Source organism: Erpetoichthys calabaricus, chromosome 3 (assembly GCF_900747795.2).
Source record: "Erpetoichthys calabaricus chromosome 3, fErpCal1.3, whole genome shotgun sequence".
In the NCBI taxonomy this organism is placed as follows: Eukaryota; Metazoa; Chordata; class Cladistia; order Polypteriformes; family Polypteridae; genus Erpetoichthys; species Erpetoichthys calabaricus.
Window position 1 is genome coordinate 113,167,803 of NC_041396.2, and position 13,940 is coordinate 113,181,742.

Genomic DNA, 13,940 nt, shown 5'->3' on the forward strand with positions numbered 1-13,940 from the left:
AATTATTGATAGCACTAGATGACCCCCAAGCTTTAAATGTAGCATCACAGAGTGGATGAGTAAAATTAATCTTCTGGTTTATAAATATGACCAGAATTAAGGCTGCATTCTTTTATTTAAAAAAAACATAGCATGAGGTATATTTTTAATAATAATAATAATAATAATTCATTACATTTATATAGCGCTTTTCTCAGTACTCAAAGTGCTATCCACACAGGGAGGAATCAGGAAGCGAACCCACAATCTTCTACAGTCTCCTTACTGCAAAGCATTTTTGCAAGATGCTAAAATGATAATACATGCTACTGTCTTTAGCCATCTAAATTATTGCAGTGCACTCCTGTGAGGTTTGCCTATGTCACACATATGCGCATGGGAGGCAGCTAAAGGGTCTAAATGAGAGTAATTCCAGACCAGACCAGGGCGTGGCAGAGTGCACTGATCTTTATTCTTGCTTTCCTGCAGACCGTTCACAGGAAATTCCGCCTGGCCCTTCTGATGACGTCACTTCCAGTTCTGGCCCTTCTGATGACGTTACCTCTGGTTCCACCCCTTCTGATGATGTCACTTCTGTTGTAGAAGCTATGAAGAAGAGCCTTCCAGTTCCAGCCCTTCGGATGACGTCACGTCCAGGTTCGAACCTATGGAAGAGGACCCTTCTGCTTCTGGCCTGTATGACCTCACTTCCCTTGCTGGTGGGTGGACGGACGGACGGACGGACGGACGGACGGACGGACGGACGGACGGACAGACAGACAGACAGACAGACAGACAGACAGACAGACAGACAGATAGATAGATAGATAGATAGATAGATAGATAGATAGATAGATAGATACTTTATTAATCCCAAGGGGAAATTCATATACTCCAGCAGCAGCATACTGATACAAAAAACAATATTAAATTAAAGAGTAATAAAAATGCAGGTAAAATAACAGACAATAACTTTGAATAATGTTAACGTTTACCCCCCCTCCCACCCCCCGGGTGGAATTGAAGAGTCGCATAGTTTGGGGGAGGAACAATCTCCTCAGTCTGTCAGTGGAGCAGGACAGTGACAGCAGTCTGTCGCTGAAGTTGCTCCTCTGTCTGGAGATGATACTGTTCAGTGGATGCAGTGGATTCTCCATAATTGATAGGAGCCTGCTGAGCGCCCATCGCTCTGCCACAGATGTCAAACTGTCTAGCTCCATGCCTACAATAGAGCCTGCCTTCCTCACCAGTTTGTCCAGGCGTGAGGCGTCCTTCTTCTTAATGCTGCCTCCCCAGCACACCACCGCGTAGAAGAGGGCGCTCACCACAACCGTCTGATAGAACATCTGCAGCATCTTATTGCAGATGTTCAAGGACGCCAGTCTTCTAAGGAAGTATAGCCGGCTCTGTCCTCTCTTGCACAGAGCATCAGTATTGGCAGTCCAGTCCAATTTATCATCCAGCTGCACTCCCAGGTGTTTATAGGTCTGCACCCTCTGCACACAGTCACCTTTGACGATCACGGGGTCCATGAGGGGTCTGGGCCTCTTAAAATCCACCACCAGCTCCTTGGTTTTGCTGGTGTTCAGGTGTAGGTGGTTTGAGTCGCACCATTTAACAAAGTCCTTGATAAGGTTCCTATACTCCTCCTCCTGCCCACTCCTGATGCAGCCCATGATAGCAGTGTCGTCAGCGAACTTTTGCACATGGCAGGACTCCGAGTTGTATTGGAAGTCTGATGTATATAGGCTGAACAGGACCGGAGAAAGTACAGTCCGCTGCGGCGCTCCTGTATTGCTGACCACAATGTCAGATCTGCAGTTCCTGAGACGCACATACTGAGGTCTGTTTGTAAGATAGTCCACGATCCATGCCACTAGGTATGAATCTACTCCCATCTCTGTCAGCTTGTCCATAAGGAGCAGAGGTTGGATGGTGTTGAAGGCGCTAGAGAAGTCTACAAACATAATTCTTACAGCACCACTGCCTCTGTCCAAGTGGGAGTGATCGGTGTAGCACAGGGGTACTCAATCACGGTCCTGGAGGTCCGCAGTGGCTGCAGGTTTTTGTTCTAACCCGGTTGCTTAATTAGAAAGCAATTCTTGCCAATAATTTAATTTCATGGCTCGTTAGTGCTTTAACTCTACTATGTCAGGTCATTCTCATATCCTGGATTTTCTTCCTCTTTCTAAGGATATCATCCGAATGATCTGAACGCTAAAATGGACAAGTGATTCTCAGTCATTCACTTTTTTCTCTTCACTTTCCTTCCAAATATTTAATTAAACCAATTAGTGCATGATAAACACACACAGAGGTGTAAATGGTAACAAGCTAAATAGAGAAATGCTGGTCTCTTTTGTCATTTGCATGTTACTGCTAATAAGGAGCAAATAAAAACCAAGGCTACAGCTGTTTAAGACTAAAATAAGCAATAAGGGTTCAAAATCTTAATGAGCGAGACAACTAAAGTGAAGCAGAAGTGTTACTTGAGCAGTAAGTGCTTCTTATTAAGCAACTGGGTTGGAGCAAAAACCTGCAGCCACTGCGGACCTCCAGGACCGTGATTGAGTACCCCTGGTGTAGCATATAGATGATGGCATCCTCCGCTCCCACCTTCGTATGCGAACTGCAGAGGGGCGAGGGCGTGTTGGACCTGTGGCCTCAGTTGGTGAAGCAGTAGCCTCTCCATGGTCTTCATAACATGTGACATAAGAGCGACAGGCCAGAAGTCGTTCACCTCACTAGGACGTGATACCTTTGGGACTGGGGTGATGCAAGATGTTTGCAAGCCTCGGGACTCTCCCCTTTTCCAGGCTCAGGTTGAAGATGCGCTGTAGAGGACTCCCCAGCTCCGGCGCACAGACCTTCAGCAGTCGTGGCGATACTCCATCTGGACCCGCTGCTTTGCTGGCACGAAGTCTCTTCAGTTCTCTGCTCACCTTCGCTGCTGTAATTGTGGGTGGGAATGTCTCTCCTATGCTGGTATCAGCAGAAGGATGGGTGGAGGGTGCAGTACTCTGAGGTGAGAGTGGGTTAGGGTGGTCAAACCTGTTAAAGAAGTTGTTCATTTGGTTTGCTATCTTCACGTCTCTCTTGATGGTGGCACCCCGCTTCAAGCTGCAGCCAGTGATGATCTTCATCCCATCCCACACTTCTTTCATGCTGTTATTCTGCAACTTCTGCTCAAGCTTTCTCCTGTGCTGCTCCTTCGCCGCCCTGAGCTGGACTCTTGAGTTCCTTCTGCACGCGCTTGAGCTCATGCTGATCACCGCCTTTAAAAGCCCTTTTCTTCTGGTTCAAAAGGCCCTTGATGTCACTTGTAATCCATGGCTTGTTGTTAGCATAGCAGCGTACAGTTCTTACTGGAACTACAATGTCCATACGGAAGTTGATGTAGTCAGTAGTGCAGTCAACAACCTCCTCAATGTTCTCACTATGTGATCCCTGCAGGATATCCCAGTCTGTAGTTCCAAAGCAGTCTCTCAGTGCCTCAGCGCCTGCTCTGCCTCAGGGGACCACTTCCTGAATGAGCGTGTGGTTGTAGGTAGGGGTTTATACTCTTGGTTTGTAGTGAGGCTGAAGCAGAACTAGGTTATGATCTGCTTTCCCAAGCACAGGCAGCAGGGTGGCGCTGTATGCATCTTTAACGTTTGCATACAGTAAGTCAATAGTCTTATTTCCCTGGGTGTTACAGTCCACATACTGGGAGAAGGCAGGTAATCTTTTGTCCAGCATCACATGGTTAAAATCTTCAGCGATTAGCACAAGCGCCTCAGGGTGCTGCATTTGTAACTTAGCAACAGCAGAAAGGATGATGTCACTCGCTATCTCCACGTCAACCTGAGGAGGGATGTAAACAATAACAACAATGACGTGTCCAAACTCTCTGGACAAGTAATAGGGATGCAAACTTACGGCCAATAGTTCAATGTCCCTGCAGCAAGTGGAGACTTTGACGTTAACATACCACCTTGTATTGACATAGAGAGCAAGTCCTCCTCCTTTGTGCTTCCCGCAGGTACTTGTGTCTCTGTCCGCTCTAACTGTGCTAAACCCGGGTAGCTCCACGTTAGCATCTGGGATGGTGGTAGTTAGCCACGTTTCGCAAAAGCACAACAAACTGCATTCTCTGTATGTTCTGACATTTTTCACCAGCGCAGACAGTTCGTCAATCTTATTTGATATTGAGTTCACATTTCCCAGGATCACAGAAGGCACCAAAGGTTTAAAACGCCACTTTCTCACAAGCCGCTTCGTTTTTAGCTTAGTGCCGGCTCTTCTGCCACGATACCGCCTTCTTACCTCATCGGGTAAATAGGGAACCACACTGACAATGGTATTTGTTCTCAGCGCTCGATGTTGAGTATTTGAATAGACGAGTCTCGGCGTGTAAAAATCCATGTCCACGTTGTAAAAGTAAGAGTGTCCAGGGAATGAATCCACAAAAGAAAGTGATAGGAGTGATCAATAAAAAATAATAAAAAAGAGAAAAATAAAAGGTAGAAAAATAAAATCGTACACGGAGCTGCTGAAAAGGCTGCCACTCTCGGCGGCGCCTGAGTCATCAATATCAATTATTAAAGCCGCCATATTTACCCTAACTCATCAGTTTTGTTTTGGACTCTGTTCTGAGCTCATCAGTGTGAACAATTTATCCTTTTGCAGCCAGGAAATATTATACTGGTGGCTGCTCCAAACCTTTTTATTCTTGCATCTGTTTTTGTGACAGTGGTGTGGTCGGCAGGATGAAGGATCCTCTGAGGAACCAGGTCCCAGACCTAAAAAATATCCAGATGGAAGACTACCTTGGCCGAGTTTCTGAGTGGGGGCTGCATCCTGTGGTTTGGAAAGACACTGTGCAGGCTCCGCTCCCGAGCTGGGCTGGTCCAGTTGGGGTAAGCGAAAGGGGTTTTATCACGCTCTTTCGGAGGAGAGTGCTCTCCTCCCCACTAAGGCAGAGCCCTTAGCTAAATGTGGGGGTGCCCTGGACTGGCAGGCAGCAAATGTGAAAGGGTGGAGATTTGACCCTGAGCAGCCAACCCACCAACAGGCTCACACCCTCTGGAATAAACTAGGGACATGACTAGGGACATGACTAACTCTTAACCCGGCTCCCTAAGGGTTTCACCCAGGTCTGTGGACATCAATTTAAAAATATAGTTGAGCTCATTGAGCTTATAGAAAAAGAATGGATGACCTCACAATCTGAGAGGGCAGAATCACCCCTTGTCAAGCCTGGATGCATTAAGTCGTAAGGTTTCAGCCCCTCAGTTGTAAGCCGGAGCCTGTTTCAGTTTCCCCGCATTTGCGGGCGCATAACCTACTTGGGGATGTGGAGGACTGCAGGTGGAGCGGGGGGAGGGGTTGGTGTGCTCTGATAAACCCTGTGCTGATTCCGCATACAGGAGTGGTGATTGTAAATGGATATAAAACCGAGGCCTTGTTTGACTCTGGTATCAACATTTCAATTGTTGCCCGCCGATATGTGATTCTGTGACAATAATAATAATAATAATAATAATTCATTACATTACAATGACTTAAAACACCGACCAGTCTAACCTGTATCCATGGGGAAACCTGCTGGTACAGGTCTGCCGCCTGTTTCATCAGCTGTGAAGGATCACTAGTGAAATTAGCCATGGCGGTCTTTCCAAATCCAGCATTTGTGGTGATACTGGGATGGGACTGGTCAAAAAAAAAGCAGATCAGCACTATCCACTGCTAACTTAAAATTAGGTCTAGCCATAGATGGAGAAAAAGCATCTCAAGCTGCCTCCACGCTGTGTAACTAGCCAGCAGAGAGAGGCGAAGCATCCACTCAGTGTGACATGATATTTCCAGGACCATCGCGAGACGAAACGTCATCATCCAATGCTGCGGCGGGACGGGAGGAAATCACACCCATTGAGGTCAGTCCTGACCCTCTCTCCCAATTACACTGTCAATTTAGAGAAACGCCAGTTTCCTTTAAAAGGGAACAACCCATGCCACAGGGTCCTCACTTTGTTTTAGAGAATGATCTGTTGTATCGGGTCAAGGAGCATGAGGGGGAGATGCGGAAGTTGTTGCTAGTTCCCCAAACTTTCTGTGAATTAGGACACAGCTATCTCCTAAGAGGCCATTTGGGCACTGAGAAAAATTTGGAGTGAATTAAACTCCGATTTTATTGGCCAGGAATTAATGCGGAAGTTCATCGCTTTTACATGTCTTGCCCAGAGTGTCAACTGCGACAAATTCCTAGGAAGTACCGTGTTCCTCTCATTCCCATTTGAGAGAATTGGGGTTGACTTGGTAGGACCCCTACAGCCCTCAGCACGAGGACACAAATATATTCTGCTACCCAGTATCCAGAAGCTGTTCCCTTGTGCTCAGCTACTTCTAAAGCCATCGCACGGGAATTGGTAGGGGTCTTTGCGCGAGTTGGCATCTCTAAGGAAGTCCATTCATCTTGGAGACGTTCAGGGAAACGGCCAAATTACTTAAAATTAAGCATCTAAAAACCGCAGTGTATCACCCTCAAACCGATGGACTCGTATAGAGAGGTTTAATCAGACTCTCAAACAGATGCTTCACAAGGTGGTCAGCAAGGATGGAAGGAATTGGGATCAGCTCCTACCCCTCGTTCTTTTTGCATATTGGGAAGTGCCACAAGCCTCCACAGGGTTATTATATGGACAACAACCCCGTGGCATATTAGATATTTTAAAAGAAGGGTGGGAAGAAGATGCTCTTCCCTCCACCAATATATTAGAATATATCGCACAGTTACACAATATATTTGGAAAAATTTGTCATATACTAAAATGTCACATGGAAGAAGCACAAGCAGCACAGGTCTGATATTATGACCGAAGGCACGTCTCTCCGAGAATTCCACCCGGGAGATCGAGTCATGGTCCTAGTCTCTACCTCCCATTTTAAATTACTTGCCCATTGGCAAGGTCCATATGAAGTTAAGGAGAGGGAAGGACTCGTCGACTATTTGATGAAACAGCCCAATCATCGACCAAGCGAGCAGGTATATCATGCAAACCTAATGAAACCATGGAAGGACAAGGTTCTGATCCCTCCTCTAGCCAGCCCTGTTCACTCTTTGCTAACAAGGAGAACCTTAACTTTGATCCGGATTTAAGCCCCAGACAATGGTAGGAGCTGGAATCAGTCATCCTGTCTGTCCTGGAGGTAGTGAGTGAAAAACCCGGAAGGACCTCTCTAATTGCACATGACATTGTGACAGAATCCGGGGTTATAGTTCAAGAGCACCCCTATCATCAGCAAAAAGAGTTGAAGTGGAGCTTGAGATCAAGTGCATGTTGGAACTAGGAGTGACTGAGGAAAGTTATAGTCCCTAGACCAGCTCTATAGTCTTGGTTAGTAAGCCTGACGGAAGTTGGAGAGGTTTTGCAATGACTTCCGTCGACTTAATCAAGTCTCCCAAATTGATGCCTATCCGATGCCCTGAGTGCATGACCTCCTCGAGAGGCTAAGACAGGCTAAATACCACACTTGACATGACAAAAGGGTATTGGCAGGTTCCTTTAACGGACTCCACAAAGGTTAAGACCACGTTTAGTACTCCTAGTGGACACTGGCAGTATCATGTCCTTCCATTTGGGTTACATGGGGCCCCGGCTACTTTCCAACGTCTGTTGAAATAAAGTACTACGACCTCATAACTCATATAGTACTACCTACCTGGATGACGTGGTCATCTATTACAGCACATGGAAGGAACACTTACAGCTGGGTGAGGCTGGACTTTGGATTAATCCAAAGATGAAGTTAAATATTTGGGCTACTTGATTGGTTGGGGTACCATGAAGCCACAGTGTTCCAAAATAGATGTTATTTTCAGATGGCCCTATCCGCGAACCAAGAAGTAGGTCCAAGCCTTTCTCAGATTAGCGGGGCACTACTGCTGGTTTGTGCCTTGATTCTCAGAGAGAGCTGTGCCCTTGACAGACTTAACAAAGAAGAGGGCCCCGAACCATGTGATATGGTTTGATAAGACAGAGGCTGCATTTAGTGACCTAAAACAGGCCCTTATGTCAGCAGCTGTTTTAAGGGCACCTAACTTTTCTCTGCCTTTTATTCTCTAGACAGACACTTCGGACACAGGCCTGGGAGCCGTGCTGAGCCAGAATGTCAATGGTGTTGAACACCCGTTATGTTCCTGAGTCGTAAACTGTTGGAACATTAGACCAGGTATGTGGCGGTGGAGCGGGAGGCCTTGGCGATCAAATGGGTACACAGCTGAGGTACTAACTCTTGGTTCAGGAGTTTACTCTTGTGACAGATCATGCACTCTTACAGTGGATGGCCATACACAAGGAGACGAACCCATGGGTCACCAGGTGGTTTGTTGATCTGCAGCCTTATAGGTTTTTGCTCGTCCATCATTGAGGTTCTCTTCTCGTGTTTGCGACTTCTCGGTCAGGAACACCCAACCCGATGGGTCTGGGCTGAGGGGGGTGCCTAGTCACACACGTGCGCGTGGGAGGCAGCTAAAGGGTCTAAATGAGAGTAATTTCACACCAGATCAGGGAGTGGCAGAATGTGCTGACCTTTTTTCTCGCTTTCATGCACACTGTTCACAGGAAATTCCACCTAGCCCTAATGACGTAACTTCTGGTTCCAGCCCTTCTGATGATGTCACTTCCGGTTCTGGCCCTTCTGATGATGTCTCTTCTGGCATAGAACCTATGAACAAAGAGCCTTCCGGTTCTGGCCCTTTTAATGACATCACGTCCATGTCCGACCCTATTGAAGAGGACACTTCCACTTCCGCCCTGGATGACCTCACTTCCCTTGCCTGCCTTTAAAGCCGCCATATTTACCCTAACTCATCAGTTCTGTTTTGTGACTGAGCACATTAGTGTGAACAATTTATCCTTTTGCAGCCAGGAAATATTATACGGGTGGCTGCCCCAAACCTTTCTATGATTCTTGCGTGTTTTTTGTGACACCTAAAAAGACATAACTCAGCTACAGTTTGTCCAGAAAGCAGCAATAAGAATCTTAACTAAAAAAAAAAATCTGCACTCTGTTAATACATGTTTGTTTTTTAGATATGCAGACCCACAGCCACACATACACCTTATACTTCATAATGGACAATATGCTCCATAGAAAAGTTTACCAGGAAGACACAATCAGCAGAATGTGCATCTCTAATAAATCAGCTATCCATTACTAGCAAGAAGTAGATTCCAAACTAGCATCTCTAGTTGAAGTTTACATACATACATATATAATCAAATTCACTTATTCCAATTCACAGTCACAGGAGGGCAGAGCTTGTCCCAATAGCACTAGGTGCCACCTAGAAAACTACTCTGGACAGGCCGTCATTTCATTGCATGGCTTACTTGTACACCATCATCAATATTCACTCACACCGGGGTCAATTTAGATTTGCAAATTTATTTTACCTGCACTTCTTTAGGGATATGGGTCAAATCTCTAGTTAAATACATGGAAAACATGTAAACTCCACACAAGCAATAATTGGAAGTTAGTTTCAACACACAAGATGCTGGACCAAAGAGGCACTGGCAGTAAAGATACCCATTATGTGACCACCACCTGTTCTCAGGGTATACATCCAAGGAACAAGCAATGCCAATGATGAAGACATCTAATCAGGTACAAAAGATTGTTTGCATTAACACAACCAAACATGTTACTTGTATGGCATAGAAATAGCTTTGTGAACATTATAAAATTGCTTTAACATTCACAAGGATTAAGTTTTATAATTGTACTGAATTGTATTGTATTGCATTGAATTGAAATTGTATTGAAAAATTTAATTAAACTGGGCTTCTGCTCTCCAGAGTGTTTCAGGAATCTGTTTTTAAAGGATTGAACTCAGGAAGAGTTTCACTTGCATCATGGATGTCGAAGACATGGAGTCCATTTAAGACTTCAGTAGTGAAGGAAGCTGTAGGAAAAAGTGGTTAATAGCTGTTTACACTCCAATATATTGAAAACCATCAAACTAAAGAAAAAATTGTATTAACTGGACAGACATACAACACCAGGCTGAAAAAACAGCAACTGAGATTCTGTCGATAGCACAATGGAGTTGGGGAATTTGATGACACCACCAAGAACGACGACTGTTTGGAAACTCACAAAGGGTAGCAAAATTTACAGCAGAAATGTTAACCTTGACTGGTAATATTGTCAAGAGATGGAAAGAGCACTGTGAGGAACTCTTAAACCAAATGGATATTGTCATGGTTTGGCTGGAGCTCAGCCTCTGGCACTAGACTTTTTTTTGGTATGTTTGTCAGTCTGTGTGTCCATCCATATTAAACAATTCAGCCTTCCATAGACCAATTTTGAAATTGGTTGAAATTTGTCATATTTATTCTTTAAAGAAATTTGTTGAGAAACATTTTGACATTTCAAAATCTCCCTTTGAAAGGCATTACCAAATCAGCACACTCGTCTGTATTAAAACAGAGAAACATTTTGTGTGTCTTCAATTGAAAATTAATTTACTGTTTCAGTTATACCTAGATAGAAGTTACACGGTCTTGTATATTTTGTATATTTTCCTCTTTTACTCATCGACAGCCCATCAGAGCTAGTAAAAGGTTGCACACACGGAAGCAGCTCCTTCAGCAGCAGCCTTCTCCTGTCGCTTTAGGTAAGTTAACCATAAAACTACAAAAAAGTCACTTCTCTATAGAGTAATACAGGAGGAAAGCAATTATGTAAGTATATATTGGACTGAATTTACTGAACTAATATTACCTGAAGATTATTATTGTAAAGAATGATGTCATCAACCTGCAATTAAACACTCTTTGGAGTAATTAATTAGATAGATAAGATGCAACTCCCCTAAGTGATATAAACATAGAGTTTAGAATGAAACTGCAGTTTAGATGGAGGCAGAAGTTTGCACATGCAGCAAGGACTGCACCATACTATACAATTTCTATGGTACACAAACAAGCTAATTGTTTTAGAACACTAAGACACCTGCAGGGTTGCCTGGGAGTTGGAGTTTGGAGGGGCGGCCATGTTGAGGTCCTTGTGGGTCAACAGAGGGTACTATGGAAAAAAACCTTTTGAGTACAGTGCAACTTCCATATCACCAGGAGGTGCTTCTGCAGAGTAATATCTTGGCCTGTAAGCTCTCCCAGGTCCAAAATAAAACAGAAGCATCTCACTACATCAGAGACTTTTGAAGAGGAGAACAGGAAGGAGATGGAAGATATCAATGTGCTATTTGATCAGTGTTTGCTGGATTAAAACCTGAAAAAGTAATCTTGTTAATAAATGACTGTTTAATTGAACTTGGAACTGTCTGTGGTCGAATTGTGCCTGGTCTCAGGGGGCGCCCTCAGATGATCACAGCACATAACCCAGATTGTTTTTCTGCTGAAACAATTTAATGACTGAGGCAATTTGCAACAGTTTGTTGTTGCCAGATTTGAATATGTGATGCTTTATTTGTAGGTTTTTTTTTTGTCTGGGGATTTGTACATATTCATATTGTGAATAGTATGTTTGGTGGTTTTGTAAACAAATACTTGTATTTTTTTTGCATTGTTTATCATTTATTGATATAGTTTCATTTTCACTTACCTTAATTTATGGCTATTTCTGTATTTATTGTTTAAGACCAGTAAGGAAGTACTGTTTTATGCCTGTCTTAATAGTTACTTTTACTGCTGCTGTGGGGGTGGTATATAATTATTTCACCTCCTGATTAATTTATACTTGGGTGAGCATTACAAATGTGCTCATCTTAAAAGCTAGCTTTTCATTTATTGTTTGTAGTTTGATGCAGTTTTTTAAACACTAATAGGGGGTGGAATCTAAATGTGTGGATCATTTAGCAAAAGGAAAACAAAATGAACCCTATAAACTTGCCTGTCTTTTTGTGACTCTTCTTAAGCTTGACCTTAAACCATGACCTGTAATCATTAAAACAAAAGTGTGAAATTGCCATGTACAAAGTTTATGGCTGACCAAATTACTAGGAACAACCAAACCTCTGATTTGTCACTCCTTCAGTATAGACTGTGTCAAAATATGTGGAAAGCTGACTCAAGCTTTAAAATTCATTGTATCTGCTTTGTGTTAAAAGGAAAGGTGCAGAACCACACACTTTGCAGCAATATATTAAGCATTTAAGCACATCAAAAGGACAAACTGAGGCAATAATGTGAATGTTAAGTTTTTACTAACAAGCTGAATTATTATTAGCATGACCCAGAGTCCAAAAGGACCATATATTTCATATGTGAAAAAGAAAGGGATTTACTGATATTTAAAAAAAACTAATCAACAACAGAATGTTGAATATAGTATTATTTTGTTCATGTGAGCCTCTTCTGCATTTCTGCAGTTAATTCAAATATGGTTTTTTTTTTAATCTCTCAATTTTCAAGAATTCTAGACTGGACTGACATCCTGTCCTCAAAAGGTTACTGTACCAGATGCTGCCAGAATAGCCTCTAGGTCATCATCACACTTTAGCAGAATAAGCAAGTTTAGAGTCTACTTTAATAAAATAGAAACACTTCAGTACCATTCATTATGCATATGTGAGCAAGATAGTCTCTTAATGCTCTCTGAAATTTCCCAGATTCTATTAAATCCCTGGAAAGCCAAAATTTACTACCCCAAATGGTTATGCAGCAGAATAAAAAAAGAGATGTCCATTAATACTAGCTATCTTTTTGGACGGTACATATAAAATGGTTCTTCATAAAATAACATGCCAGGTATCAATTTTTTTTCTTCAAGAATAACAAAGAACCTTTTAGAATGCAGCGTACATGGGCAAAAAAAAAGAATAAAGTACTCCCATCTATTATTTCACAAGATCAGACTAGAAATGTTAAATCTTTAATATTTCCATCCATCCATTAGCCAACCCGCTATATCCTAACTACAGGGTCACGGGGGTCTGCTGGAGCCAATCCCAGCCAACACAGGGCGCAAGGCAGGAAACAAACCCCAGGCAGGGCACCAGCCCACCACAGTCTTCAATATATGTTTAGCATAATATATATTCCAACAGCAACAGAGCTCATGAACTCTTGCTATCTTTGGGTGAAAAAATGTTTTGATAGGGCTGCTTATTGACTGGATTATGCAAATTTGGTCTGAGACCCAATGTAATGTCTGCTCATGGATTAACCTGCTATAATCTATCCCAGGTGCTTTAGTTCATTAAGTAAAATTAATTGTAATTATTTAATATAAGAATGTGGATCCAGACAGGAGTGCCCTTTGTCACATTTTAATTGTAATTGCCACAGAACCACAGTGCATCCGGAAAGTATTCACAGCGCATCACTTTTTCCACATTTTGTTATGTTACAGCCTTATCCCAAAATGGATTAAATTCATTTTTTTCCTCAGAATTCTACACACAACACCCCATAATGACAACGTGAAAAAAGTTTACTTGAGGTTTTTGCAAATTTATTAAAATTAAAAAAACTGAGAAATCACATGCACATAAGTATTCACAGCCTTTGCTCAATACTTTGTCGATGCACCTTTGGCAGCAATTACAGCCTCAAGTCTTTTTGAATATGATGCCACAAGCTTGGCACACCTATCCTTGGCCAGTTTCGCCTATTCCTCTTTGCAGCACCTCTCAAGCTCCATCAGGTTGGATGGGAAGCGTCGGTGCACAGCCATTTTAAGACCTCTCCAGAGATGTTCAATCGGATTGAAGTCTGGGCTCTGGCTTGGCCACTCAAGGACATTCACAGAGTTGTCCTGAAGCCACTCCTTTGATAACTTGGCTGTGTACTTAGGGTCGTTGTCCTGCTGAAAGATGAACCATCGCCACAGTCTGAGGTCAAGAGCGCTCTGGAGCAGGTTTTCATCCAGGATGTCTCTGTACATTGCTGCAGTCATCTTTCCCTTTATCCTGACTAGTCTCCCAGGCCCTGCCGCTGAAAAACTTCTCCACA